At 43.8% G+C, this 24,721-nt stretch overlaps 1 protein-coding gene across 2 annotated transcripts in view; it reads left to right on the top strand.

Annotated features, from left to right (window-relative positions):
• Window positions 1–24,721, top strand: part of LOC307257811 (leucine zipper putative tumor suppressor 2 homolog) — a 48,592-nt gene that overhangs the window by 9,498 nt on the left and 14,373 nt on the right. The window contains exon 2 of one of the 2 annotated variants that reach the window (XM_080037151.1): window positions 11,835–11,949. The gene's annotated coding sequence lies outside the window, so the exon portion shown is untranslated. Of the gene's footprint in view, window positions 1–11,834; window positions 11,950–15,738; window positions 15,937–24,721 lie in introns of those variants that run through there. The other variant, XM_080037150.1, reaches the window with a different exon arrangement.

The following is a 24,721-nucleotide window of genomic DNA, read 5'->3' as shown; positions in this document are numbered from 1 at the left end:
AGCTGAATTTTAAAACGTTCTAATCTAAACAATGAGTCCAGTGTGGTTCTCCCCCATGCAGCATCCCTCTGCGATTTGACATTCAAAAGATGCATTGTCCAAATAAGCCTTTGATATTCATATTGTTATTATTAACAGGGTGGATCGGCGTGAGGCTCGCTGTGTGTTTGGGGTCTTGGCGTTTTCCTTCCCCCCCTCCTCGGGCCCAGACTCGGGGCAGACAGAAGTAGGTCAAAGTTTACTGGAGCGTCCTGTCTGAGCAGTAGAGCTTTAGGGGGGTTCAAACCTCCAACAGAACAGATCAATAAAAATCTATTCAAATGCGTTTCTGAAGAATAACTCATGGCGACTGACATCAGTGGCAGATATATTTAGCTAATAAAAAAAGTGGCACTCAGCATAGCACACTGTACACAATAAGTATGCTTTTCTTTAACGGCCATATTTGTAGTTTTCTTTTCTTGAATTATTATTTTAATGAGTTTTTAGAGTAACTTAAACATATTTTTGACCTTGAAAGTGTTTGCTGACCTCCATGGGTTTCACTTCTCACCTTGCTGCGGTGATGTATTGTGCATTGGCAACAAGGCAAACTTCTTACCCTGCTTCCATGCTGCGATGCTGGGTGCAGGGTAAGCTTAAATTTTTAACCAGAGGTGGCAGCAAATCACTGCTCTTCTCCAGCCTAATGTTGAGTTACTCATTAAAATTTCAGATATCTTAGTTTGGTATCAGTTTTGGGCTCATGGATAAACATATTGCAAACAAAACAATCCCTATCCACGGCCTGGCAACCTGAAGTATCCATTTTATTCATGCTCATCAACAAAGCCATTATCAATTATTTCCATTTTTTATACATTTTAAATTATTATTTTTTTATTTTACCAGGCTACTGTGCTAACATGTTAATACCAAGCAGGTATTGGGTTTACCATGATCACATTTTAGTTTAGCTTATTAGCGAAATGCTACCATTTGCTAGTTAGGTTGAGTGTGGTGTGGTGTGGTGTCTTGAAGGTCTTGTGTTTCCTTGTGAGATGATTGTGAGCTGTAATACCTGACAGCTTTGTCGCCCCTTTGGACTGGACCATGCTGCTACAGATTAGGGTGTTTGGGGGTTGAGGTCACTCTGTCTGGTTAGAGTTGAGAAGAGAGGGGGGGAGAGGGTCATGTGGGGGATCTAAATTTAAGGTGAAGCACGGCAGGCAAAAACAAGTACTGGTCAATTTTGAGATTTTTGGCTATTTTGCTTCCATAACTTGTCTTGTATCACAAAAGCTTCCGTTCCCTGTTAGCAGACCAAGATTGTCTGGTGTCTGGAGTCTGCAGATTTGGTGGGGTATTGTAGTGTCGGCGCATGCAGCGATAAACTTATGAAATGAGGCCAGTGTCATGCTGTCTCATTTACTATGCAGGGTTGGGAGGGGATTAGCCTCGCTTACATAACGTACCCCCCCCCCCCCCCCCCCTTAACTAGCCAATTTCCCCCCCATGCACGCTCTCCCCCTCCCCTCTGAGATCACTAGATTGGTGTTGGCCTATTTGTGGTTCCAGTGTTTTGAATATCTTTGTTTATTTTTTAGCTCACTTTCATCTTTTCGCCTGGAAAAATATCCTGAGAGACTTAAAGGTGGAGTCAGTGATTCTGGAGATCGCTTTTTGTCAAAGTCAGTGAATATCTCATCACTATTAGCTACCTGTCTATTGTGTGTGCACTGAAAATAACTCTGGTGTTGATACACAGTCTAGGCTCTGTAAAGGGCACGCTTGCTATACTGTGGGCCCCCTTTGTTTACATGCCCTTTATTTACATACCAGTGACAGAGTCTAGGCTGTGTATTAACACCAGGTTTCTTTTCAGTGCACACACAGTACGGACAGGTAGCGGATCATGAGGAGATATTCACTGATTTTGACAAAAGAGTGATTTTAGGAACAAGCGTTCTCCGGAATCGCTGACTCCACCTTTAAGAAAAAGGGATGCTCAAAATGTGGATTTGGAGTTGAGATGGAGAAGTTTTAAGGGACAACAATGAGTAAGGTCCTCAGGGAAAGGGACGCGGTTTTGGTAGAGGAAATAGAAAAAGCAAAAGCTTTTGAGAACGAGCGAATGTAACAAATGGTCTGCGGATGAAGCAAAAGGAAAAGAGGAAAACGGGAGAAAGAAAGGGGGATGGGGTTGGAGTGTTGGGGGTAGAAGAGATGATCTATTTATAGTTTATCCCTCTGCTGTTGGGTTAGACCGCCTGGCCCAGCGCAGCTCAGCACCCATGGCAAGCTTCATGCCAGTCTCCATTGGCTCCATGCACACGCTTACACGCGCTAACACACACACACACACACACACACACACACACACACACACACACACACACACACACACACACATAAACAGCATGTAAGCATGTATACCCCAAGGGTTTAAATGCTGTCACACCAAATTGTGAGTTCATTGACCCTTGTCACTGACATACAAGTGACAAAGAGTGACACACTGGTGGATGTGTGTGTGTGTGTGTGTCAGTGTGTGTTGAGGTGTTAGCAGTCAAATAGTGTCTGACATAAATTTGCTGTGAAACGTGGGTGAAATGACGTGCCACTCAGTTCAGTGGGTGAAGAGATTGTCTTTTGAAGCACAGTGTTCAAAATTCAACCCACTCAAACACACACACACACACACACACACACACACACACACACACACACGCTCAAATACGCCGACATGCGTCATGTGATTCTACTTCTTTTTCGGGAATATATTAACTATGCACCATTTCCCATGTCCTTCAAGTTCTCTTGCAGCTATAGACCGCATTTGTATACATGTATGCCCCCTCCCCTAACTGTCCTCAGCATTAGCACACACACACACACACACAGCTACTTAAACACACGTGATAGTGAATGCATGTGTTTGAAAGGGCAAAGAGAAACGTGCTCCCTCTACTACAGGGGTTCTCAAACTTTTGATAGCTGAGGGCCAATTTAGGAACCCAACATTGGACCGAGGGCCGCCGAAGGAATTTTTTTTTAAGAACTTAAATCATTTCAATGGCCAGCGTCTTTACAGTTTACATGTATTGGTCTTAGTGCTGTCAAACGATTAAAATATTTAATCGCGATTAATCGCATTAATGTCATAGTTAACTTGCGATTAATCGCGATTAATCGCATTTTTATTTATTCTAGCCTGAATGTCCCTTGATTTCTTTTTGTCCCATTATTTTTTCTGATTTGAATGCTCTTATCACACCCGTTCTAATTATGATATTTAAGAAGAAATTCCATCGTATTGGGCTTGACAAGCTCACTATCTAACAACTTACATTGGAACCACTACACTGCCTGCTGCACTGCGGGAGACTGACCAGCCGTCTGCAACGAGAGGCAGAGGCCAGCCGAACGTTGGCAAGTTTAAGATGGTATGGTCCACTGTAGGGGTGTTATTATTAATAATTGGGGAATGAATATAAACAATTAGGAGGGATATTTAAGTGTTTCGACCCCTGTACTGTTTTTACTGTTACGGGGGACGCATCCCCTCCGCACGTTTCAATACATTTTTTTTATGATTCATAATTCAATGCGGGCCACCAGATATGTTTCCGCGGGCCGCACTTTCAGAACCACTGCTCTACTACATCTAACTATGGGCTTCTTTTCTGGCTCTCTTGAATGACATCAGTGCTCTTGTTTATTATATCTCCTGAAGGGAAAAACACACACACACACACACACACACACACACACACACACACACACACACACAATCTTGTACAATGATCTAACTGAGGCAGGCAGAGAAAATAGCTCCCATTTAAACTGAATACAAGAGGTGTTCAGTATATATTCCGTAAATAACCCTACTTTTCCTGTAGCGCTGCTCGCTCAGGGCCGTTTTTTCTTCCTTTTCACACTTGTTTTGTCCCACATGTCTCCATACTACTACACAACAATCTCTGATTGTCTTATGTTAAGTCAATATCATGAATCAAACATTTGCTAATAATATATTTCTATGTGTCTTTGGAGGGCAGTATTGGCTATAAACATAAGAGTTATAGCTTTTGAATCAGACCACTATGAAATTATTAACAGTTGAGGCTGAAGGCTGGAGGACTGGCCAACCACTGTACCAGTTCCTGGATGATTCATGGAACGGTCCCGGGGTTGCACAGGACCTCGTTTGTTTCTGCTCTCTCTCTGCCCGCTGGCTCACCCCGCTCCAATAACACACTTATACTGTGGCCGTGGTATAGGCCACATTCTCACACACACACACACACACACACACACACACACACACACACACACACACACACACACACACACACAGATGCAAGCATTCAGAACGTGGTGTGCACATGAGTATACAGTATTTTCACTGTCTGTCACGTTTTCAGTCACACATAGTGGCGCACATTGAGGCCTAAATTTGGAAGGCATCTCAAGGCTTGAGGAAAATATTAGCATTTATTTTCCCTTACTCTCCTGTCTTGGACGTACTCTTCTTGTGCCCTTTCTCTTTGCTCTACTGTGGGCTATTGATCGTAGTGTTGTAAGTAAGAGATGTACGTCTGCTGTGGCACAGAGAGTTGCATGTTTGTGATTTTAAATATTACATGAATTAAACATGAGCTATCATAAGCTTATAAACTATAGCCTATGTTGACTTGTTTTTTTGTTTCTTGTCACAGTTCAGATGTGTCCGAGTTGTTAGCAGTCCCACCGAGGAGACGGTTCCCCTCTATATTTCTCAGGTGGTTAAATTCAGACAGCTTTTTGAGGCCCAAAGATGCCACATATACTGTATATATATATATATATAAAAAAGGTAACAGAAAAGTGAAAAAATACACATATTTGTGTATTTTCTTCTTTGCAACCCTCTTTCATCATCTGACAACCCCTCAGATTAATCCTGTGACACTTTGGAGTGGCCGTACCTAACTGTATATAAAAAGTTGTAAAGTGTAGTTCCACCATTTGCACAATAAAAATTCTGTGTACACATTAATGCAAAACACTAATATTTATACAATATTATAGTACATTATAACACCAGATTCAAGTTTCTTCCACCACTGGTTTTGTTGAGAATGAGCAGACTACATCTGCCTCTTCAGAGTGGATTCCCTGTGTTCCTCTGACAGCACCAGCCATCCAGCGCTAGTCATGGACGGTGAAACATGATAGAGACCAAAAAAAATCTTTCAATTTTTCTGCAGGCGGCGAGAAGCGTGACGGCAAGCGGGCGGCAGCTCTCATGCTGTTTGACTCACTTCAGCTTTCTCTGCCTTCGTTCAAAGCCATACACTGACAGGTGCTACGCACGCACGCACACACACACACACACACACACACACGCACAGACACACACACGCACACACATACGCATGCACGCACGCACATACAGCCCACCAGCCCTGTGGCAACTTCTTCTCCATGGACACACTTTATGTTCCAACTGCTTTGAGCTGAGAGAGACAGGGAATTTGAGCACAGAAATGTATTATCCAAGAGAAGCTACAGACAGTGAGCTGTGTGTGTGTGTGTGTGTGTGTGTGTGTGTGTGTGTGTGTGTGTGTGTTTGTGTGTGTGTGTGTGTGTGTGTGTGTGTGTGTGTGAGAATGAAAGGAGATGATACACATCCTCCAGACAGACAAGTTGCTACAACAACAGCGGCGGCCGATAGAACTGGAGACAGACAAAAGCTTCTGGCTCCCACTGTGGTTGAAGTGCTGACAAGGCAAAATCAAAACTTTCCTTCCGTCGTTTTCTTATTCTTTGGTGAGGCGAAACACATTTTTTAACTCACTGTGTGTATCGTCATGAAACTTTGCCAGTTGATAACTTAAGTTCAAACTATAATTTTTTTGTTATACAATCTTTCAGAAATGTTTGACATATATGCAAATTGGCCGATATCTTGCCAATTATGCGTACATTTGCATCTCTTGAAAAGTAACAAATTGGATAAAGCCAGAGTTCAAATCTTTATTTCCTTTTGTAGAACATATTAGTGTCCAAAGTTTTGACGAAACAGATTTTGGATACAAGTTGCAACCCTTTTTAAAATGTTTTATATAAAAAAATTCTAAGAAGACGTCTTAAAGATGTATTCTCTGTAAATAAATCCATAAATCAGTGTCTTGCGTTAATTTCTCCCCCTCTCTCTGTATTTCCTGTGTGAGACAGTGAGTGGGCAGACTGCAGGGTTTGCACACAGAGGACCCTCATTAGTCATGAGCTGTCTGCGAACATGCAACATCACCCTCTTGTTTCAAGTACGACTCTTATAGTGGAGGTCGACTGTGTGCAGGCTGGGTATGAGCATCAGCTGCTATGCGCTTGAGATCAGTTACAGAGATAGATTTAAACCCACCACTGCTGCTCCTGCCAAGCGCACACACGCACGCATGCAAGCGCGCACACACACACACACACACACACACACACACACAAAACTCTTGTCATCTCATCTAATCTGGCCACCGAGGAGGGCGACTCTAGATCTGAAATCTTAGAAGAACATTACAGAGAGAGAGAGGGAGAGGGAGAGAGAGGGAGAGGGAGAGGGGAGGTAGAGGAGGAATATATCGATCGGACATTCAGCGATGATACAGTGCTGTACATGATGAGGTCATTCTCCTTTGGCTGTGGGACTGTCCTCGAACAGATACAATTTTTAAGTTGTTTGAGTTTTTTTTTTTCATTTTGTTTACTGCATGTCTTGCCTCTCTCTCTGTCCCTATTATACTGCTGTGCTTAATACTATCCAATAAAGGTGAAAACACAAAAATCAGTTATTTTACTGATTATGCTAAGTTGACATTGTTGGCAGTATCTTTACGTCATTAAGGAACTCAATTGGTCCTCCACCACCTTCTTCTGGCGTGTATGTTGCTGTTTAAAGGTGACATTCTTCATTTAGGGAAATGGTTTAAACAGCGCTGCAGGGCCCTGTGTTTTCAGTTTATATTGTTAATAATTCCTTCTATTGCTTCACTTTCCTGAGGTCTGAATCTCAATTTGGTTTTAATTGAGAGCAGGCTGCTGCCGTGGTAACATACATCAGTTGCCACGCTCACACACGCTGCCCTCTAGTGCACAGTGCTGGTCCTACACTCAGCCTGACCTCAGCTCCTTGATCACAAAAAGTGATGTGCAAACTAACTTGACTGGAGTTATAATACATTCAGCAGATAGATCTATCAATGTTCCACGGGTGAATGCAAGTCCCTTTGTTGGTTTTTTCCTTTAACCTATAAGATGAATGGGGCTCATTAATCATGGCCATTTGTCTTGAGTTGTAAGTCTGGAGGTCAGTGATTAAAACTTTGTAAAGTTGCCAACTCTTTCTCCCCCTCTCTCTCTCTCTCTCTCTCTCTCTCTCTCTCTCTCTCTCTCTCTCTCTCTCTCTCTCTCTTTCTCCCTATATATATATATATATATATTGAAATGACTGTTGTGGAAAACAGTATTGTCAAAGCATTAAATTTTACAAATAATAAGAGATTAATAATCAGAACACCCGACTCCCCATATATACATGCATATTAATACATTAGAAATTATAAAGCATATGAAATCATATCTCTCTGTCTATCTGTCTCTGTCTCTCTCTCTCTCTCTGTCTCGCTCTCTCTCTCTCTCTGTCTCTCTCTCTCTCTCTCTCTCTCTCTCTCTCTCTTTTGGTGGATCTGACTGAGAGTTGCATTTTTGCCGTTGCTCCGCTCTGATATTTCACGGCTCTGATGTTGTCTGCCACCAAATCCCCGCTGAATAAAAGTCAGAAATTGAAGCGGCAAATCATGTTTTATGTATGTGTGCTTACACAATGAAAGGCAGGGCTGTGAAAGTGGGCCAAGCATCACACGGGGCATATTACCGCAACAAAAGCAGCTTTCCACTTTCTTGGAGAAAAAAAACGGCCGGGCAGGGAAGACAGTATGATTGTTCGCTTAACAGCAGCGAGAAATGGAAAGAGAGGTACAGTATATAGAAACTCTATCGCTTCACCTGATTTTTCCAAGTTCCCGGGAAATCGTACCCGTGCAAAGGCATTAATAATAACTCATAGAAATAGCATTCTTCTTCTCACTGAGGGTCTCGGTTTGCCAAAGAGCCACCTACCCAATTGAATGACTGAAAAGGTGAAAAGAAGACAGTATTCCACCCAATACTTTCTGCCAAGTACTTACAGTGTTAAGGGCTTTTCCACTTCAATACTACCTTGCCATGCCATTCTACTTGGTTGCTAAGACTTGCATACTACAGTACATACATAGTAGAAATAGCTCACTATTCTCAGAAACAATAAAAACTTACCAAAGCCCCTAGGTTGCCTGTTTTGTCTGGCCTAGGTTGAACTTTTCCCCAATAACTATAACGTTAGAACCACTGTGATTTTCAAAGTGGACCCATGGCACACAGGCTGCATAACCTTAATACCACCTTGAGCTGAAGTTAACACTGCATCACCCTATGGGAGTGTGGCGTGCAACCCTAAATCATAGTGTCATGGTATTGACCTGTAGTGTGGTCCCTGCAGAGAGGACATATGCTGCCATAGCCATGTAATCTATCCAGCAGTGATCTAAAGGATTAATAATCTCTATCTAATCTGCGCCCCTGGGTTCACATCAGCCTGTCCTACCGGGTGAGATGTCATCTACTGATTAGAGTAAGTGCACGGAAAGCAGGTTTCACAGGGTTAGGGTTGTGTGTGTGTGTGTGTGTGTGTGTGTGTGTGTGTGTGTGTGTGTGTGTGTGTGTGTGTGTGAGGTCTGAGCCCTCCCGACAACATTACAGAATCACGGGTCATGGCTCTTGGCCTTGAAATGTGTTTTATGAAAATTAAATGTTGTAAAGCTGACCACAAGTAGACCAGGGTCAGGTGCGTGTGTGTGTGTGTGTGTGTGTGCGTGCGCGTGTGTGCATGGGTGCGATTTTTAGACACATGGCATTAGGGATTGCACCCTGACCTTTTATATAGCGCCATCATTAGCTCAAAATGTCAGTTAGCCCAATACTTGATATAATAATACATAATTCTACATCAGCTGTACTTTCTCTTTGGTGATGATTAGCAGATGATAGCATGCTAAGACACTAAACTAAGGCGGTCACAATATTAAACGTTACACCTGTTTAACATCACATTGTTAGCATTGGCAATTTGAGATTGATATGGTGACGAGCCTATAAATGCTTTAAACTGATACTCCAACTGGACTTTGCTGCATCATATCCCATTTTCTCCAAGTGCCATGGTAGTCGTAACCACACTTTCCATATCACTCACATGCATTACGTTTAAGTGCGCATTACTGAGAGAAATAATCAGCTTAAAGGGGGCTGGTGCACCTGAATCAACTTAACCCCCAAACCCTGTTACCTCAATAATTTCACCCCCAACCCTCACTGTGCCCCCCAGGGAAGATACTGACCATCTGTCCTCCTGAAGGCTGCCTCACAGACCCCATGCCCATCTTTTCATGATAAAATCAGATTGGATATACTTTCTTTATCTACTGCATTACAGAAACACACTTGCCACAATGGACATATGGAACATAAATTTCATGTATGCACATATGAAGGGTTGACTCAAATGTTCTGTGCCTCCTTAAGCAAGGATTCTTCATATAGGAGTTGGAGATAGTTTTGTTTTTGATCAGGCTGTGTCTTATAGTTAAATCTACAAGGCACGAGGTCTTCAAATCAAGCCTTGAATGACTGAAAATAATAATCTTATCCCAGACCCTGATTGCCTTTCAAATCAGTTGAACCTAAGCGTAAAAGCCTTATGGAAATCCATTGATAAATGAGTGAGGTTTTTCAGACGACATACACCATTTCCTTTGTGCATTTTGATGCTATTTGAGCATCTTAAAAACATCTGCTACAGCCGAGCTAAAGGTGAATCAATAATCCTGTTTGTGTGATCATTTGTTCTAGTGAAATGGATCCTATTGATTGAGTTTAAAAGGTAATACATTCCGTTCTGTTTTCCGCAAATTAAATTAGCATTTTTGTAGCATCTCTTTAGCCAAGCGAATGTTTGCTGTTGGGCGCTGAAGAAGACAAATGTTGAGCTTTTGTTATTTTCGGCTTCTTCGTCTGTATTGTATTGTGGGAAAACAATGCCCTCTGATGATTCTCTACCTTTAAAATCCGGGGCTGTCATTAAAACAGATATAGCCTACATTCACATGGGGAGAGCTGTACTGTATGATGTTTTCATTCATTGTTGATCAAAGTTTGACCTGAATAGCTGATTTTCTATGCAACCAAAAAATAACAACATCAAACTATATCTCACACACTTTGACAATACCTTCTTTTTCTTAGTTTTTTTTGCAAAGGGAAAAGTCAGCACGACTCTAAATATTCATTATACAGTGTGTTTGTCTGTGTGTGACAATAGCTGTGAAAAAAAAGCCCATTTAGCATCTGTTTCAGGTCACTGAAAGCAGCTTTGAGGCTCAGCAGAGATACTGGTGGGTGATGTGGCAGCAGGACTGACCCCTATCGCACCAAGACACAAAGGGGCCAAAATCAATATCTGTATGGTAGCACTTATCGGACTGTAACAAGCCCACTGATTACCTCATCGGGAGCTTGTGTAGAAAGCAGAGAGGTGGTTTGGATGGGAGAAAAGAGAAAGATGGGACGAGATTAGAAGATAAAAAAAATTTAATGAAAAAGGGGAGGGTGAATTTGTAATTTGCTGAAAAGATGAAAAAATACCTACAGTATATACACAGAAGAAACTAGCTGTTTTTTCGTTATTGAGATAGAAAAAAAAACTTACTTATGTGAATGTGGGGAGCAAACAAACTTTATTTATCTATTTTTATTTTATTTTTATTTTTTGCTATTTTTTGGGCATTTTTATGCTTTATTGACAGTGCAGAGAGACATAGGTGAAATGGGGCAGAGAGGGGAGTGACATGCAGAGAACGACCGCGGGCGGGAATCGAACCCGGGTCTGCTGCTGGGCCCGGCCCAGGGGGGGGACGCCCTACCAACTGAGCTAAGGGCGCCCCCAACTTAATTTATCTATTTGTTTATGTATTTTTACAGAGACAGCGCTCAATTTAAAAACAATTGCATAGGAGTTTGGGAGTAGTTAATTTGCAACTGTAGTCCCTAGTTCATCCATAAAACTCTATTAAACCATCGGAAAACACAACTTAACTTTATTACATGGTAAACTAAATCAATATATCACCCAGATATACTTTCTCGTAATCTCCGTTCCTTGTAAAAATGCCCTCTCTCTTTTTTATTATCTCCCATTTTTATGAGTAGCAGTGAAGTTGCTGTTTGGATCTGCACACTTTGTAATGTCATTTAGAAGCCGCAAGCACAGGCAAACCCCCAATCTCAAATTCATATACTGTGTGTTTCTACTGCGGAGTTAGTGTTTTTACACACATCATTAGATACCTGCCATTTTTGGCTGCACTGTATCCTATGTCTGCATCATGCTTGTTTGGGGGGCAGCTTAAACAATGAACTATGGTTTCAAATACATTTCTAAATGTGTCAGTTGCAAAAAGCTGTATTATGGGCAAAAAATTATAACGTCAGTGGTTCAGAAATGTGATTACGTTATTATTGGCTTTCATGTCATAAAAAATTGAAAAATTATTATGCTATCCGCTGCTACGATTGTGTTCAAAAGTTTGGTTGCAACTTGTTCCCCCTGCCCCCAAGTGGCCAAAACGTTTTTTTTTTTATTGCAAATGTCACATACTGCTGCAAACATTAGTGTAATTTAGAGTCAATACGTTAACATCATCATTGTGTTTCCCCTCCAGGTCAGAGTGTAGGAGTCGAGGCCCACAAAGGAGCTCGGTCCTGGGATGAGACATTTCTGCCATTCCCCCGTCTCCCCCAGACCTCCAGGAGGAGCAAACTGGGCCACACTCTGAGGTAACACACACACACACACACACACTGCAGACAAAACCCTTGTCTGACGATGCTGACCTTCAATATATGCTGACTCAGGCATCCTACTCCTCCTACCTCTCTTGTTCTTTTTCTCTCTCTCTCTCTCTCTCTCTCTCTCTCTCTCTCTCTCTCTCTCTCTCTCTCTCTTCTCTCTGACTTTCCGTGTTGTTCACTTTACCCCTGCTGTCTTTCGGGGACAATGATCAATGTCTTCTTAGTGTGGGCTCTACTTTGGAGTGACCTGCTGTGGTCATTTTGTCAAACACACACACACACACACACACGCACACACACACACACATACACAGAAACGGGGCACACCCATACGGGGGGCACTCACATTTATGGTAGTGGGGGTCTTGGCCTTAGGTCTTTGAAGTGTCCGGTTAGGGATCAGGTTGGGAGATGGATGTCACGTTGGAGTGTGTGACACAGGGGGGAGGAGGGAGGGAGGTCAAGGGGGGTCGGGAATTTGTGTGTTGTTCCATACGCCAAGCGGGTGACAGCAAAGATGGGAAGGTGTGTTCGTCTGTTTACTTCTGCCAGAAATCCAATTTTCCCTAACCTCGCCTTTTTAAAAAACACAATAGCATTACCCCCCTTTGAACTCAGTTTTTGTGAATCTGTTTTTTTGTTTTGATTGGTTTTTCGCCGGTGAGCTCCTTATCCTTTCTATCGGCGTAGGGGTCCCCGGTAAAGGGCAGCGCATTGGAGAGATGTGTGGGGTGATAATAGTGTGTGGTCCTAATGGCAGCAGCTGTCTTCCTCTCTTCTTTCCAGCAGCTCTGTTACAGATCTGCGGTCTCTCCTCTGCCCCCGCTCTAGTCCGGCCCCAGCTGTCCCCTTCCTTCATTAGCTGTCCCACTGTGATGCACACCGCCTGCCCCGGGAAGGTCACTTTCAGGATACAAAGGAGCCAGTATACAAGTTACAAGTTAAAGTAGCTATATGAGGATTCTTCAGGTTTTTGTTGATTCTAGCGGCACCTTTGGACAAATGCGGTAGTGTTTTTTACGACACCAGTGCCTAAGGGCATGCCGGTGGCACGTGCATTTGTTTAGGAAGTGAATGGAAAGGAGAGTGCAATACAATTAGTTAATGTATTTATTATTAGTGAATATGTCAGATTAATAATGGTTTTATGATGATGGATGATGAAGCAAAGTAAAATTTGATTGAGTATATCGTTCATAAACAAAGGATATTCCGCTCTGCCTGCTGTAAATCATTTTGTTAAAAGTTACTGGGAAATCAGACTGTAGTGAAGACATTAATAATAACTATATAAGAATAGCATTGTTTTGGTCAGAGGAAATTAGAGGAAAAATGAGACTGTTTCATAAACATTTAAAAGTTCCTTGTAGGAGGTTTAATATACAAGTCTCAACTACTCATCCTGCTACGTCACATTCAGACTCTCGCTCTGTGCTGACTCATATAGTGGTCTCACATGTTACACTGAATTTATAACACTCACTCAAGTTTGTGACTTATCATTACTGTTGGGAGGCTGAACCAGAAACTGTTGCTGACTCACGCACACACGCACACGCACACACACACACACACAAACACACACACACACACACACACACACACACACACACACACACACACACACACTGACTGACTGTCGACTGAAAAGCTTTCTGGTGTAGTATTTTCAGCATGGAGACGGAGAGCTGTGTTAATGGCAGTAAAGTGCCAAGTCAGAGAGCAAAAGTGAACTTTGCTATTCTCACTTGTTATACCACCGTGGGACTCAGAGGGAGATACAGGGAAGTTCCAGTTCACACACACACACACACACACACACACACACACACACACACACACACACACACACACACACACACACACACACACACACACACACACACACACAAACTTTTCTCCTCCAGCATTACTCAGCCCTCCTACTAGTTTTCCATGGAAGCACACAACAATAAACCTAGACCAGAGGGGCTGGTGTTGTGTACCACTCAGCAGAGCAGTGTGTGTGATTTATAGACATCTTAATGCTTTAACAATTAGGGAATTAATCAGATGACAAATCAGTAGAACAATTTAACTGGTTCTTATTGCCTTACTGAATAATCGTTGACAGCCATTCCAGAAGCTCTGTCAGGCTGTATTTAAAGTAGCTATGGGCAGCTTTCAGTTTGTGTTGATTCTAGGGGCACCTTTGGACAGGCGCTAACACACACTTTTACAATGACAAAATGACAATGCTAACATGCTGATGTATAGTGGAAAGGTATATCAAGTCATCTATTAGTTTAACGTGTTAGCGTGCGCACATTTTCTAACTAGCACTAAACACAATGTAAAGCTATTGAGGATGATTGAATTGTGAGCAAAATTGGATATTTTGTCATGACCATTGTGATCTGATGATAGCGATTAATTCTGGTCACCAACATTGAAAACAACCCTCATTTTTGTAAAGTTATTATTAATGTCTTTGCATGGGTATGATTTCCCAGGATCTTAAAAGTAATAACGGCAGACGGAGCGGAACATCCTCATTGCAATGCATCCTGCGGTCTCTCTCTCTCACTTCGCTTCCTGAACAAATTTTGTCATCTGAAGGGTTCATCACGAGCCAAAATACCCTGATAACCACTGCACCAGATTAAACAAATAATAGAAACAATCAACAGATTATTGATGCTGCAAATCATCTCTTTTTGCCTGGCGTATTATAGCAACAAAATACCTTTCTCACTGCACACACACGTTCACGAAAAACCATGGAGTGTTGCAAAGATGAGCAGAACCACGTTATGTAATTCTCTCCCCATCTGAATGAATTGACCCGCCCCGTCCTGTCCCACCCTCTGTAGAGGCTGCAGCTCTTGATGTATAGTCGATGTTGTTTGATTATTATCCAACCGGGTGTTACTGCGCCGTTATTAGGCAGCAAAGGACATTTGATCATAAGACATTGGGGTATAAGGGGAGGATATGTCCCCCCCCCCCCTGATGCCTGTGGGCCCATCCTGCTCTCCCACCGTCCCACCAAAGATAAGTAGTGCTGGGTAACATTCCCAAAAAGGTTCAATCTGACGCAGGATTGTGTTGATGCAGAGAATATGTGTGAAAGAGAAGGGGATGGATGAAGCCCGGGCTAAAAAGAGAAGGGGGAGGAGAGTTGTGTGTGTGTGTGTGTGTGCATGTGCGTGTGCGCGTCTGCATGTGTGTGAATCTTTGTGAGGACAGTAGCTTTTAACCATCGGAGTGAGGACATTTTTGGAGAGTGAGGACATTTTGCCTGGTCCTCACTTCTTCAAAGGGCTGTTGAGGCTTAAGATTTGGTTTGAAGAATTAAGTTTAGGTTAGGGTTATAGTGTGAGGGTTAGGATAAGGCATTTAGTTCTGATTGTTAAGTTAGGGGGAATGTGTTGTGTCAATGAAAGTCCTCACAAAGATAGAATTACAAGAGTGTGTGTGTGTGTGTGTGTGTGTGTGTGTGTGTGTGTGTGTGTGTGTGTGTGTGTGTGTGTGTGTGTGTGTGTGTGTGTGTGTGTGTGTGTGTGTGTGTGTGTGTGTGTGTGTGTGTGTGTGTGTGTGTGTGTGTGTGTGTGTGTGTGTGTGTGTGTGTGTGTGTGTGTGTGTGTGTGAGTGCTAAGAGAGGGAAACTAGAGGCAGGGGAGCTGGCAGACAAAAGTGAGGGAGAGGGGCGGGTTAGGAATGAGGCGGTGCTAAGGCAGACAGCGGGGAAGGAAAGCCGAGGAGAGGAACAGTGGAGTGAAGTGAGAAGGGGAGAGGGACTGGACAGGGGAACATTAGGGGGCTTCCTTCCATTTGAAAGTGTCCTCGTGTGGGGATATGAAGCCCTGGTCAACGGCAGGACACTGGAGCTTAGTAGAGAAGGCAAGAATCTGAGACTAAGGGACTTTTTTTCCTTATTTTTCCAAGACGTACGGAGACAAGTGGAGGCAGCGATGCAGGGCTCTAAATGGGGTGAGTAAGAGAGAGAGAGAGTGTGTGTTGTTGTGTGCATGCGTCTGTGTCAGTGTGTGTGTGTGATTTCAATTCTCCTCCCTCAAACTCTCTCTTTTACCATGCTTTTTAGCCCAGCTTGGCTTCTTTTAGCACAAGTTAGTTTTTGCATTGAGGGATCTTTGTATTCATGATCAGATTAAGTTGGTGTGAAACCACTTAAAGAGGGTGTCAGATATGCCAATAATAGAAGGTGTGTAATGGAAAGAGTTTGAGACAAAAGTTGGCTTGGCACGACAGGCCCATTCACATGGAAACACTGATTCTAACGGGATTGGAAAGTAGTTTAGGAATGCCAGGGAAGGCCAAAAAAGTTGGTGAGGAGTGGACTTCTAAAAATGTGGAAAAACTGTGATCCGAATGGGCCAGATAATGTGAATTTATATATATAAAGAATCCCTGCAAAAGTTGGTTGCAGCTCAGATGTTGAAGGTAGATGGAGGATTCAGTCAGATGGCTGGCATCGGCTTCGAGATAGTTTTCTAAAGTTGCCCCTCTAAAAAGAACCTGGAGAAGACAATTGTTGAGGTGTGTGTGTGTGTGTGTGTGTGTGTGTGTGTGTGTGTGTGTGTGTGTGTGTGTGTGTGTGTGTGTGTGTGTGTGTGTGTGTGTGTGTGTGTGTGTGTGTGTGTGTGTGTGTGTGTGTGTGTGTGTTAGGCCAGGTTTTTTTTTCTAATCCTGGCCCTGGGTAATCTGCTCATTACAGACTGTTGGGGGTATTGATTTGAAATTTTAGGCTTTAGGAAAAGCTGTCTCACCCTCTGGACACTTGGCCTGGGGCAAGAAGAGGGGGGAGGAAGGTGTTATTCAATCTGTCTGCGCACACACACACACACACACACACACACACACACACACACACACACACACACACACACACTGAAGATAAGAGAAAAGATCATGAGGCAGCACGTTTCGCTCCGCCAGACAATTAGGCTGCGACTTAGAAGTTTGACCCGTGCAAAAACTTGTCTTAATGCAGAAAACTTAAAAGGGAATCTTTGTGTATATCTTTTGATGACGAAGCATAGACAGGGGGCCGCTGTTGTTAGTCTTCTGTCTTCCCCTTCTTAATTACAAGTCTTGCTGTGTGCCCCGGGCCACATATTGTAGTTCCTCATCAAGTTTTGTTATGGGCCCTAAGAAAGAGTGATGTGTCAGCAGAAGATATGTTTATAGTCAAGGCGGTTACAGGGCCATCCATTCACCCAACTCTTTTTGTAGTAGCTGTCTGGTTGAGCGTGCTATGTTGAGGTTTTCACGTTGGGAGCAGAAGACTATAATTATCCAGACTGGATTTTGGCAGGAGTGAGAAGGACTGACGTTTTTTTATTCTAGAACATAGCGGCCGTGAACTAACAGGCAGGTGTCGATACATCAAACGCTGACGTAAAGTTCAACTGTAGGGGAGTGAGAGTGTGGACGGAGGAGAGATGGGTTACCTCATCCGCTCCGAACAAAACAAATGAGGTAAATGTGTGTGTGTGTCACGTGTCACAGGTTACAGATGTAACCCTTTCCAGACGTGTTGACTCATGCTTCCTGTGTGTGTGTGTGTGTGTGTGTGTGTGTGTGTGTGTGTGTGTGTGTGTGTGTGTGTGTGTGTGTGTGTGTGTGTGTGTGTGTGTGTGTGTGTGTGTGTGTGTGTGTGTGTGTGCGCGTGTGCGTGTGTGTATGTGTATGGTGTAAGTATGAAGTAATAGTAAATCCCCTAATAAAAGGCTGAGACCTTTTTCTGGACCTTTGTCCTAATGACTTTTTGTTGAAATCAGTGAATATCTCCTCAAGATCCGCTACCTGTCCATACTGTTTGTGTGCTGAAAAAAAATCCAGTGTTAATACACAGTCTAGGCTCTCTAAACTTACATGTTGTTAGCAACAGTGGGACCCTCGTTTACAGAGCCTAGGCTGTGTATTAACACTGGATTTCCTTTTAAGCGCACACACACAGTACACACAGGTAGCGGATGCTGAGGAGATATTCACTGATTTGGGACAAAAAGTCATTTTGACAACAAGCGTTCTCCAGAATCGCTGACTCCACCTTTAACTAAGATGTCTTTGTTCCCTCGGCAAAACAAACAACCCCAAAAGGATTCAAATCTGGATTCAGATTAGATACAACCTACTATATCCGCAGCTCTGGTATTTTCTATTGATCCTGTGGAGCTAAATGTCATGCCAGGTATTTATGTAAAGCCTCTTGTAGAGAAGTGTTCTGAAGGAGGGAGACAGACAGACAGACAGACAGACAGAGAGAGAGAGAGAGAGAGAGAGAGAGAGAGAGACAGACAGACAGACAGACAGACAGAGGGAGAGAGACACACAGGAAGACCAAGAGAGACAGACAGAGATTAGAAGTCGGCCTGGCTCTCGTTCAGTTTGCTGAATGAGTGTTTTCCGTCCCCCTCCTCCTTTCTCTAGTTTACAGCGGCACGGACAGTGTGTCTGACTACGTGGGCACATGTGCTTCTTTGCCATGTCAGATGTTTTGCTTCTCAGATGAGTGTGTGTGTGAATTATACATTGGAGGCTGGCACAGTTAGAGTGAGGCGTCGCTGCTTATGTAACGGGCGGCTGCTGTGGAACTCATTTGCCTGGCTGTATTTAGTAGTATTGTGTGTGTGTGTGTGTGTGTGTGTGTGTGTGTGTGTGTGTGTGTGTGTGTGTGTGTGTGTGTGTGTGTGTGTGTGTGTGTGTGTGTGTGTGTGTGTGTGTGTGTGTGTGTGTGTGTGTGTGTGTGTGTGTGTGTGTGTGTGTGTGTGTGTGTGTGTGTGTGTGTGTGTGTGTGTGTGTGTGCGTCTGTCTGTGCGTGTGCCTGTGTCTGTTTGTGGTTTTTATCCTGCTCTCAGCTATGATCAGTGATGATTTCACACATTTTCAGAATTCAGATACCGTGACCTACTTTTCCCTCACTGAAGAAGTCTGCTGGTAGCAAGCAAACCGTGCTCTCCTCCTACAATCAAAAGCCCCTTTTACACAGAGATTGCGGCATATTTACGGAACAACATCACTCCAATATGCCGGCTTTGCTTGCTTCTGTGTTATTTACACAGAACCAAGCAACGCCGGCCTGCTGGCGCATCAGTAGTCCCTTTTACACAGCGCTCCGGAATGAAAGAGGTGCTTGTAAACAGCGTCAGGTGTGACGTAAACATTTAGCGCCGCGCCGGTCAGCTGCTTTACAACAACAACAATGGCCGGTGAATTGAGAGCAGAAGTGCTGGAGCTTGCAGTAAGAGGGCCGTATTTTACTGTCCCCACGATGTGCCAGTTGATCTCGCTACGCACTGAGTCCAACATCACTGGGACAGTTAACCAAACTGACTAAATCAATCCGACCGCTTCACCTCTGTGTGTGTGTGTGTGTGTGTGTGTGTGTGACAGGTTGGTTGTGAGCGAGTCTCTTTGTGAGGGCAGCGATCTGCCAATCAGACATACACATACACATACACACAGTGTGTGAAGTCACGTTACTGTAGACAGAAATAAAGTGTGGATATACGCTCAGACTTAGGATAATAATAGCGGCGGCGGAATGTGTTAGCAGTAGCTCTGTGGCTAACAGCTGAGCCGGAGCCTTCAGTCAGCTGAAGCAGACAGTCTAGCGGGGCGAGCAGACTATTCCCCCGTTACTAGGTCGACCTTCAAGCTGAAGAAGAGCCCTCCGCTGCGCGTCGGGCTCCTGCTTCAGCTTGTCGGTCTTTATTTCTAGCAAGTGACCCGTTCGCTATACTTTATCCCTTACTTAGCCTAGCCTAGCTTTCCATTGTACAACTTCTCCTGGGCAGAAATAGACTCATACACTCTGCAAAATGAAGCGCGGGGGTTTGGATTGAGCAACGGACCTTATGATCAGCTAGATTATACACCGTTCCTTTTATTTGGTGATTTTTACGGGACATCAGGCCGCCGTGGTTAATGTTAAACACACGTCCTTCACCTGCTAACATGGTCGCATGTTTAGAACGTAGACTATGGAACGCCCCCCTGTTCCGCAACAACAAGCTGGAGCATTTAAACAGAGAGGCGGAACTGATCGTGTCGGGAATCTTACTACCCCCCGAGGTAGTAAAATTCCCGGAACGATCACTCGCACCTTTCTTCCCTCGTTCCGCAACTGTCGCATTTACACAGCTGGGGGGAGGGCCGAAAGGCCGGCATATTCCCGGCTTTCACTGGCTGTGTAAAAGGGGCTAAAGGCTCACTAGTGTAACTGCTACACCCCCTCTTCCCACTCACATTGTCAGTCAAAGTGTTGTGTGAGATAGCAGGCCCCCTTCTCTCTCTGCTCTTTGGCCTCTTTTGAGCTGAAACAATGGCCCAGCAGGGGGGGAAGGAAGGGACTTTTAGGAGGGAAAACTTTACTCTTCTGGACTGGTCCATACGGGACAATGAGAAAGTCAGAAGGACCCTGAACACCTGCAATTTCCTAAAATTACTGTGGTAAATATTGACATACTGAATAAAATGACCTTCTCCTGCACTGATTGGAGATCAAGGCTTTCCCCCAAATGATTGTACTAGTTATTGTACTTCTGCTGTACTTCCAGGTATTTTCTTAGCAGTAGAATCAACAACTGAAACATTTCTTGGGCGCTTCTTGGGATTTTTCTGAGGTCCTGCACCAGTGTCGGGGGGGGGGGGGGGGGGGGGGGGGGGGGGCGACAACAATTTGTAAACGCTGCCATACTGAAAAATTCCGAGTTTTGCTGAGCTGAGATGGGCTTAATCAACTTTGTGCCAATTCGTTGTGAGTGTAGCCGACATTCATTTATATGAAAAAGTTACGCATTACAGCTTTAACGCTGAACTGGTCATCGATCTTAGCACACAGTAGTCCGCTCACTGGGCAGACTAATCCCCGTGTCTCTACCACTGGCATTCGTGGTATTTCCAGTGTCTGCGGGTCTGGCCACTGACCGCCGCTGGAGAACTTGTCAGTGGCTGGAAAACCAACTGGAAAATCCAATATTCGGAGCGAACCAGGAATGTCAGCCATCTTCCCCCCTTTCTCACATACACTGTTACCCGCAGTTTCCTCCTGTGTCAGCCCACTGTAGACCCAGCACTCTTCTGCTACAGTGCTGTTTGAGCCATGGGAATGGAAACTCAATGCTGAAATGTGCCCATATAGCAAGTACCGAAAGCTATTGTATGAAAATGTCAGGTCAGATTCCAACCTTATATAGTGCTTGTTATTCCATCAGGTACTTTTTTAAAGAATAGTCTTTTAGTTACTGAGAACTTGTTAATGGATATTCCAGGAAGCCACTGCTCCCGGGCCAAGAAATTGTTGATTAAATCACAACTTGCACTTTCCACAAATGATTTTGTATTTATTTGTTTTTGTACGAATTAAGCAAAACAATATAACATGTCATTTATTGAGCTTTTGAGGAGCTGCTAGTTGGGTTTTATAAACTTTGGACAAAGTCAGGCTAGCTGTTTTCATGTATCATGCTTAGCGAAGCTTACTGGCTGAAGTTCAAAAACATCATGACATCTTGCTTTAGTGTTGGTACAGGAAAACAAATTCCAAACTGGACCAATAAACAAGTTTGATGTGATTGACAGTATGCGTCCTCGACTGTCCATAGTGTTTTCACAAGGCTGTGTCGCTACTTTCATGTCGTCCCACTTAATCGCTGGCTACTCTCTCTGTCAACCCCCACAGGGACTTTCTCTGCATTTGTGTGTGTGTGTGTGTGTGTGTGTGTGTGTGTGTGTGTGTGTGTGTGTGTGTGTGTGTGTGTGTGTGTGTGTGTGTGTGTGTGTGTGTGTGTGTGTGTGTGTGTGTGTGTGTGTGTGTGTGTGTGTGTGTGTGTGTGTGTGTGTGTGTGTGTGTGTGTGTGTGTGTGTGTGTGTGTGTGCGCGCGCGTGCGTGCGTGCGTGTGTGTTTGATGGATAGAGGGGGAGAAAAACATACCCAGGCCCCTATCACCCCTCTCTCTTGCAGACCCTCACGTCTGAATTGAGGCCAGATGCTTTGAGATGCTAAAGATCATCCAATATGTCCGCTGTCAGACTGTGTCACACACACACACACACACACACACATACACACACACACACACACACACACAAAATACCCTCTCACTCATTCACCTATTCACTCACTCTTTCTCTTTCTTCCTTCCTTCCTTTTTTCCACTCTTTCCCGGCACCCTATCTGAAAAATGTGGGCCTCCGTTACCATTGCAACGCTTCCAAACAGAGGTAGAAGCTAAAGTCTGCAACAAGTTGGTAGAGAGAAAAAAAGAAAAAGAAAAAAAAAACTGGACTGCAGAAGGACCTGTTGCCAATTACTCCTCCTGCCGAGAGACCCACTTTAAAAGAAAACTTTACTGCAAGAACTCACAACTTTTGTGAAGCTACAATGTGTCAACCGTGTTACCGTGCCAAAGAGGACAATGTCTCCCGTGGCTTGAGTGAAAAGAGACTTGGCACTAGGATGGTGGGTTAATGAGGACTGAGTAGATTTGCATGCATACAGCAAACTCAAACTCGCTCTCTCTCTCACAAACACACACACAGACACACGCACGCACGCACACACACACACACACACACACACACACACACACACACACACACACACACACACACACACACACACACACACACACACACACACGCTGCGAGAATCTTTAAGCCGAGCCATGTGGGGGTAGGTGACAGTGAGCTACCACTCAGACAGACAGTCATTGTGAAGGAATGGAGGCATATTATAACCTCAGGTCCTTTTGGCAAGACATTAAAAAGCTTCTCTCATTTTACAGCGGAGTCGGCTGACTTCATCCCAATACCATTTTCTTGCTCCGTTTGAAGTTTTTATTGTGGAGTTTCAGTGAGTAGATGCGTGACAAATAAATGGGAGAGTAGATTAGGTGAAGACTGATTGCCCCGCTGAGGTGTGTGTGTGTGTGTGTGTGTGTGTGTGTGTGTGTGTGTGTGTGTGTGTGTGTGTGTGTGTGTGTGTGTGTGTGTGTGTGTGTGTGTGTGTGTGTGTGTGTGTGTGTGTGTGTGTGTGTGTGTGTGTGTGTGTGTGTGTGTGTGTGTGTGTGTGTGTGTGTGTGTGTGTGTGTGTGTGTGTGTGTGTGTGTGTGTGTGTGTGTGTGTGTGTGCTGCCTTGCCTGTACTTGTGGATTTTCTCTTTTGTTCCGAGCCGTCAAGGATTATTATGACTCACCTTGCCTGTTGATTTTTCTCTCGTCCTCCGTCTCTCATTCTCTCCATCCACTTGGATCTCAGGATTAATCTCGGCCACCCAGGCTCCGTATACACAGTGTTGATGAGGAGTGACCTACATTAAACTAGTAGTTTAACTACACTTTGCAGTTGATTGCTGGTAGTTCTACTACATTCATATTTGGAACACAAATTGGCACTTCTTAGTTTCTGCAACAAACTCAGTGGTATCGTTTGCATGCATGTGACATTTTTATATTATATTGTATTCGAATTTGTAGAATAACATGTACATAGTCAATGTGAACTACTTTTTCTAAGTAGCTTCAGTTAACCAAACTAGATTTCTCCCTAGTTCAACTTCTTATAGTGTGAAGTCACTGGTACTTTCCAAAACAAACTCTTGTCTTGACCGTTTACTCTCTCAACACCCTGCCTTATTTTTGTGATCTGTGAAACTCTACTGGGCGATGCAACAACCACTCAAAGAAGAAAGAATAATATACAAAGGCCTTTTTTGATCCTTGTTTTTCTGATACTTTTGCCCTCGTACCCATACATATATAGTGTCTGCTCCGACCTGACCATATTATACTTTCCACCTGTTGCTCTCGTCTTCACATGAAGTTAGTCACGCTGTGGAGCTTCTGTTAAAGAAAGGCTCAGATGAAAAATTCTAGCTTCATGGACCAGTGATCAGGGAGTCATATAGTCAAGGAGGGGGAAGGGGGGAGTGACAGCAGAGCAATGGAGCAACAATCCAGCACAGGACGTGAGGAAGAGAGAGAGGAAAAGGATATCGGGTGAAAATAGTTTAGGAAAGGAAATAGGGATGAGAGTGGAAGGAAGTGGGTGGAACACGGTTGTTCGTCAGGATGACTTTACCTGTCTGCGCTGGTCAATGTTTTTATAGTGACAAAAAAACATGATAAGAGCCAATTGTAGTGATGGAGTTTTGGTTTAACGGCTGCGACCATATAGTGTTTTGGTTCTACCTCATCAAACAGTATGTTTTCATGCACAGTTAAGTCGAGCTATTTCCTTGTCCCAAAATAGAAGCACAGACGTGGGGATGGATTTATTGTCCGACTTATATGCCCCCTTTTGGACGCTCTCAGTTTGTTAGTATTGGAACCTTCCCTGGTTGACCTATTACACCAGCGAGCGTCTTAAATGGTGACAACATGTGCAAGCAGAAATGTGGACGGAAGTTGACAAAAGAGAGGAAATAATACATGTTTGTTTGCGATTGAGGAGATGGTTAGATTAAGAAATTAAGTCTGCCTTCCCATTTAATTTCCCTGCTAAGAGATCTTAAGGTGCTTAGATTCTGGTGTTGGTGTGTTGGCTAAATAATGGCCTAACATGATTAAAGATGCCCAGTGTTCCCTAGAGCTCAAGTCTCTCTCTTGGACTATATACCTGGTTTTGGAATTCCCCTTAAACCCCCCGGCCCTTCACCCATCCACCCCCACCAAGCTTTAGCCTGTAGCCATTGTGTTCTCGAGCCTCAACCCACTTTCTTTTCTTCTCTTCTTCCTTGTTTTCGCTTTTT

Source organism: Ammodytes marinus (genome assembly GCF_949987685.1).
Source record: "Ammodytes marinus genome assembly, chromosome: 11".
In the NCBI taxonomy this organism is placed as follows: Eukaryota; Metazoa; Chordata; class Actinopteri; order Uranoscopiformes; family Ammodytidae; genus Ammodytes; species Ammodytes marinus.
Note: the sequence above shows the minus strand (reverse complement) of the source record. Positions and strands in the feature narration are given on the sequence as shown.